The 7,304-nt window shown below is 33.9% G+C and overlaps 1 long non-coding RNA gene across 1 annotated transcript; it reads right to left on the reverse strand.

Moving 5' to 3' along the window:
• Window positions 1-5,069: 5,069 nt before the first annotated feature.
• Window positions 5,070-7,031, reverse strand: LOC146722500 (uncharacterized). The gene is made up of 3 exons (XR_014925137.1): window positions 6,869-7,031; window positions 5,419-5,636; window positions 5,070-5,187 (listed from the first exon to the last, which is right to left on the reverse strand). It is a non-coding gene; the product is annotated as an uncharacterized LOC146722500 (long non-coding RNA).
• Between the last annotated feature and the right edge of the window lie 273 nt (window positions 7,032-7,304).

Consider the following 7,304-nt stretch of genomic DNA (forward strand, 5'->3'; position numbering starts at 1 on the left):
ATGCGCGCGCGCGCGCACTTATACGCACACTTATACACACATATACATGTTTATATATATATATATAAACATGTGTATGTGTGTATAAGTGTGCGTGTGCGCGCGCGCATACTCGTAAGTACGTGTGCGTGTGATTTATTTAGTTACACCCTGTATATGTATATATATATATATATATATATATATACTGGGTGTAACTAAATAAACATATATGACATATAATACCGAATTCTCTGGCCAATTTGGAAATCATTTTTCCTCAGCGAAAATGTTGAGAAGTCGATAATTTTCGAGTTAAAGCGATTGAAAAAAACGAGTTTCTCGCAAACTAAACTTTGTAGAGTTAAATGGTTAACATAATTATATTCTTCAGTTAATTTCAAGTGGAGTTTACTTTAATAAAATTTTAATTTAAAGCTTAGTTACAAAGATATATACCCATATAGCAAAAAATGTCACAGTGATGTCACAAAGACATTGCTCTGTGACGATAAAATATGTCAAAATAAAATCACAGTGATGTCATAGTGACGTGCAAATGTCCGCTTCGTAACAGATGTGATGTCATCATGACATCATTGTGATAAGAAATGGAATGTTATAGCGATGTAATTTATACAGATGTGATATCACTATGACATCATTGTGATAGGAATGGTATATTACAGTGATGTAATTTATACAGATGTGATGTCATTATGACATCATTGTAATAGAAAATAGAATGTTATAGTGATATAATTTATACGTCATAAAAGAGTTTTATATAAGAGAGACAAAGATTGGTTTTAATACGAGTAAAAGTACCAATATTTAAAATTAAATTCATAGCAGTGCTATAGCAGTGCTAAAAGGAGAGATAAACGTTCAATACAAGTTTACCGAGCATTTATCTCTTTTTAGTGCTGCTATAAAATATGTTTTTCATTAATTTTAAAGATTATTACTTTTTACTCGTGTTACAATCAACCCTTGTCTCCTCTACGTTTTTCTTTCAAATAAATGTAATTTATTTAATTACATTTTTATTTTTTAAATAATACATATATACGTTTCAAAAAATATAAGCCATATTTTATCATCCGTATCGATACCGTGTGAAATTCGAGATTTGTTGCGGTTAGGAGAAAACTTCTGTCTGCCAGTATTTGACAAAGATAAAACCACCATAGAGTTGTTGAAAAATATAGAACAAAATATTTTTAAACTCCCTGTGGAAAAACGATCTGCAGTCAGAAATAGAGCCTTTCCCATAATAAATAAATTCCATATTTCCATGTCTGGAAAAGCTCACACAAAAAATAGTTTTTGTAAGGCTTACAAATTGACGGGTAAATTCATCCAAGATAATCCCGATATTTTATTTATGAAGGCGGATAAGGGTAATATCACGGTTGCGATGAACAGAGATATGTACATGGACAAAATGTGTGATTTGCTGGCTGACCGGGATACTTATACTGTTGTTAAAAAAGATCCGACTAGGAACCTAATTAATCAATTACACGGGATTTTAAATAGATGGAAAATGAAGAATTACATTTCTTCAACAACATATAAATCCCTGAACTGCACGGACGGGGTTTTACCGAGAGCGTATGGTCTGCCAAAGGTGCATAAACCGAATTGCCCTTTACGTGTCATCGTGTCATCTAGGAATACACCTCTTTATTACTTGGCAAAATTTTTACATAAGATAATACATAAGGCAATTCCGAAACCTGATTCGGCTATTTCTGATAGTTTCCAATTAGTGAACAAATTAAATGGTTTATGTGTGGATAGTGATGTGAAGCTAGTTTCACTAGATGTTGCATCATTGTTCACCAACGTACCATTGGATATGGCTATCGATAGTTTAATTAACAGATGGGGGTATATTGAAAAAGAGTGTATTATTCCACGAGATGAATTTTTATTGGCAATTCGTTTAATTATGAATTCGACTTATTTTATGTTTAATAATGTATGTTATCAACAGACTTTTGGCACGCCTATGGGTTCCCCTCTCTCACCGATCATTGCGGATATCACGTTGCAAGATTTGGAGAATAGAGCGATTGCTGCGATTCCAATGTCATTTCCATTTTATTTTAGATATGTTGACGATATCGCGTTGGCGGCCCCTCCCTCCATGCTTAAAATTGTTTTAAACACTTTCAATTCTTTCCATCCTAGATTGCAGTTCACCATGGAGGAGGGGGTTGACAACCGATTGAATTTTTTAGACGTCACTATTATTATAAATAATGGGAGCATTGAGTTTGATTTGTTTCATAAGCCGACGTATTCAGGCAGATATTTAAATTTTGAGTCGCAGCATCCTCTCTGCCATAAAAAAGGCACCATTATCAGCCTCATAGATAGAGTTTTTTGGCTATCTCATCCGAAATTCCATAAAGATAATTTTGAGTCTATGATTGGAGTTCTTTTGTCTAATAATTATCCTCTCAAATTGATATTTCAAACATTACAAGCGCGGTTAAAAAAGTTGTTCTTCCGGTACAATAATAAGTTGCATAACAATAGAGCAAATATATGCAATGACAAGATTCCAACGCAGAAAAAAGTTTCGTACTTTAATATTCCGTATATCAATAATGTATCGAAGAGAATCGAGGACATTACACGTGATTTGGATGTCATTCCATCCTATACAGCAATTAACAGTCTCCGTAAATTCATCAAAGTACACAAGGATAAGTTACCAAGGGAACTCCATAATAATGTAGTTTATAAAATTGATTGTATGGATTGTGATGCGTCGTATGTAGGGCAGACGGGTAGATTGTTGAAAACTAGGATGAAAGAACATCGCAGCAACATAAAAAGAAACGCGTCACAATTATCAGTCATATCGGAACATAGATTATTGAACCATGAATTTAATTGGGAGGATGTAAAAATCTTGGACGAGGAGCCTTTTTTAGGTAAACGTTTGATATCCGAAATGATCCACATAAAGCGTCAGAAGAATAGTTTAAATTTACATAGCGACACCGACAAATTAAACGAGAATTTTGATCTGTTAATCGAAAAATTTACCAAAATCTAGCTTTGTGACTATACATAACCGGATTTTTTCGTTAGACCTTTGACATGAGTGCCGATAAGTATTATTTGTTTTTATATTTATTTTCATATTTTATTTTTATATTTGTTTTTTTTGCGTATATATGTATCGACTGTGTCGAGGTAGAATACCGCACAGTCGTTAGAGTGATGTGTCACGTGTAGCATCGTCTTCTCTCTGTTTTTGCTGTCGGGGTGAGTGTTCTTCCCGGTTTTTAATTTATAATTCTTGTGGATCTTATACGTTTAATTTATACTATGTTGATTAGTGTTGGTAAGGGAGTCACTGCTCTGCTTCCTTCCTGACGATGGTCACCGTTAGGGAGACACTCCGACGGCCGGACGGTTTGAATAGGGAGGAGAATGATATTTAATTTATTTGCGGATTGTATGTATACGAGTTTTATAATTTTCTGATTGTACCGATTATCTTTTATTTTTGTTTCTTTGTATTTTGCAGCTACTGAAGAAGACCCGAAGTGGGTCGAAACGTTTAGAATTTAATAAATGAGTTTGATTTGAGATCTCATTTTAATATATTAATTTTGTGCATGTCATCCGCACAGGCTCCGATTGCCGTCGAGAATTTATTTTTATTGTAACACAATAATTCGAGCCGAGATTAACAGTTTTTTATATTAAATAAGCCATATTATTATATATGTACGTGTGTGTGGGTGTGTAACTATCATTTAATACACATTCACGTTAAATCACATTATTTAATCATATTTAATAACTATATCACTAACATATATAATTAATACTTATAATAAATCATTTTTAAAGTAATTTTTTTTAAATTCTAGTTATCACTTTATCAGAATTATGAAAAAAAATTGATACAATTGTTAGAAAACTTAAATGTGCATAACTTTTTAATATATAGGCATTAATAAAATAAACATAGTGATTGTTAATTTTTTATGCTACAGCTACGCATAAAAGTACTAAAATACTTAGAACTTTAAATTACTTTAATATTCAACTGTATATATTATTATAACTTTTCTCGTTTTATACTATATTTAAAAAAAAATATTTAATAATTACTTTATTGCACTTACAACTATGCATATGTATTTAATACTGTAACCATTTAAATAATAAAATATATATATAATTACTGTGTATGAAATTAATACATTCAAAATAAAAAAAGTACATATGCAAAAATAAACTCTATAAAATCTATAAATAAATGTAATAATAATAAACTGTGCAATAAACGTAATAATAAACGTTCAAATATTTTATTTATTATATATTAAAATTATTATATTTAATAACCTGTCCTTTTCTTGTTTAGATCTCCTCATTTTCGCATCTCTTTTTTTGTTCTTCCTTTTTCCTAAAAAGAAATATGTGATTGTTATACATAGGTGCAATAAGTCAATTCTGCAATAAATATTCTATACAAAAATAACAATAAGTTCTTAAATGTTGTATTTAATTTAAAAAAACTAATACACGCAATAATGAACAGATAGTGCATGTGTTCACCCTCTTTAAAATCAGTTTCTTATAAAAATAAAAAGTTTGAGATAAGATGATAAAATAGTTAAATTGAGGTATATTATATATAACTTACAAATCTCGGTCAAATCTCTGCTTGGCTAAAATTAGCCATCTTGCAATTATATCCTCAACTTCCTTATTTGTTAAATTGGTTCTTGAAGTTCGCGCAGCATCTAACAACAAGTTTAAACAGATATGTGTGGTTATAGATTATATAAAAATTTAAAGCGACTTAATTTTATATATATATATATATATGTATATATGTATATATACTATTCAAAATTATTTTATATTCCTATGATTACATATTATTGAATAATGATATTAGAGTTCTAATAGCATCATCCAATATAACCATGCATAGAATGCTATATATAAAGTGTCAAAAATATGTCAATAAAAACATTTCTGTGATTAAATATTTATATACTTACTTATGATACATATAGTAATGCGAAGATTTTTAAAGGCATTTTTCAATTTTGCACCAGCCCAACTATATTCCATTGCTAATTTATTTGTTAAAATATGTTTCATCATGTACGAAATCACATCATGATGATCCTTACCTCCTAAAAAGCTCAATTGTCTTGTCTAAAAATATAAAATAATTTAATTAATATTAGTTTATGATCTAAAAATATCAAAATAATAAACATTTGTTTTTCTCTTATGAAAAAAGTTAACATTACTTTTCTTTTAACTTCTTTAAAATTATTTAACATTATATAAATAAATAAATATGTCCAAAATATTGCTTTTTATAAGACATTTCAATAAAATGTTTCTAATCGTAAGTATAAAATGATAATATTTTGTATATACCATTTCTGCAGCAACACATTTGTTTTTTAATTGATTATCAATTCTCTGTAATTGTTCTACGGTATCTGCTGGCAAATCAAAATCATAATGTTCATTTTTTTTTAAATCCGTTTCCTCATTTTTTCTTATGTGATTATCCAACTTTATTAAACGTTCATCAATTGTTGTAAGATTTAACAATACTGCATTTAGTTTCCTGATAATTAAATTATGAAAATCTGCAAAAATAATTGACACATATTATTGTATATCTACTCATTGTCAGATTATATAAATATTACGAATTATATACCATTTTAAATATATGTTTACAGTGATATAAATAAAAAAAGTTAAAACTTTAATAATATATATATTATAACCGTATCGCGCGGAATTCGCAGCGAATATCCATTCGTCGCGGAAGGAGAAAAGTTTCCTGCGGAATATCGGTTACCTTCGGCGCGATCTCTCCGTTCGATCACAAAAAAAAATTTGCAACAAACAAAAAAATAAAATAATAAAGAGAAAACTAAAATCTCAATTTAGTTGGGCGCCAGGTGCGGCAGCCGCACCGTCTCTCAATTAATAAATTCGCGGGACGCTAAGTCTTAATTTCCTCGGACTTCTTGTCCTAGCCCTTTCGCGGGCGTCAATCACGGGAGAGAGAGAGATCGCGACGGCAACTTTCCCGCTCGGCTAGCCTCTGTGCGGGTAAGGGTTCGGGTGCGTGGCGGCGAGAAATCACCCTAGGAATTAAAATTAATAAAACATATATTTAAATTTGGTTCACAAGACACATGAGTATATAATATAAAGAAATAAGCGGCGTGCACAGACGCACGATTGAGAGTTCGGTGGGGCACCACGCCCGGTGGTTCGCCGTGCCGAGTTATGAATAATCTTTAACAAATTTGCGGCAACGGGGTAGTGTCCCCAATAACAAAAAAAAAGGATTAATTAAATCGGCGACGCGCCACCGGGTATATTGCTCCACGCCGCGGGCGCGTGATCCGCGCGATATGCGCGACAACAAAGGGGCCGGCGTAAGGGCGCACCGCGTGCGCCGTACATAAATTCCACACACAAAATCAAACGTAATCACGCCTTTTCGTTTAAGCCTTTACAACCTCAATGCTTTACAACATTAATACTTTACATTATCAATACTTTAATGAGCCCAAAAGCGTTTATGAGCTCTTTGATTTTCGCTTCGAACAATAATCGGCAACGCGTAAATCGCGGTAATTTTTGCGCGACAATGTTACGCGCGAAGACTGTCCACGCGGGAGAGAGAATATGCGGAAACGCGAGAGAGTGGATGGGTCGTAATTTCTTCCAATAGGGTCTCGTTACGTTACTAACGCGACTCGACAATAAACGAATCTCTCGCAAATTTTAAAACGGCCGGCAACTAAGTCCAGCGTAATCTATTAACGATAAATGACTCGGAACCCATCCACCCTACTACCTTAATTCGGCGACAGCAGGATGACCACGTCGTCTCACCAGTCCTATGACGCTCTTTAGCGTCCTCTCCTCTCTCGCTCTCTCTGAGTTGCGCTTCCGTTCGGGACTTCTGCTCTCCTCGGGCGCTCGCTAGATAGTGCCGAACCGGGGGCCCTCAGGAGACACGTCGGTGACCCAATTACTTAGATAGGCCACTCGCGGCGCTATCAGGTCGGCCGCGCGCGCGGCCTCGGTGATCCTTGCGGCCGCGAGCGTAATTATCCTTACCCGCGGAGTCCTGATCCGCGGGTTGCCCCTCGTAGGCGGTCGTCGCGGCAGCGCACGGCAGGGCCGCTCCTTGCTCTCCTTCGGGATTCCGGATGTCCCGGGGGCGGCAACTCTCCTGCCGGCGCTCCGTATGCGGGGACTCGGGTGCTTGTTGCACCCGAGTGGCCATC

The sequence above is a fragment of the Nylanderia fulva genome, unplaced genomic scaffold (assembly GCF_048542155.1).
Source record: "Nylanderia fulva isolate GAGA-0341 unplaced genomic scaffold, ASM4854215v1 Scaffold307, whole genome shotgun sequence".
Taxonomy (NCBI): Eukaryota; Metazoa; Arthropoda; class Insecta; order Hymenoptera; family Formicidae; genus Nylanderia; species Nylanderia fulva.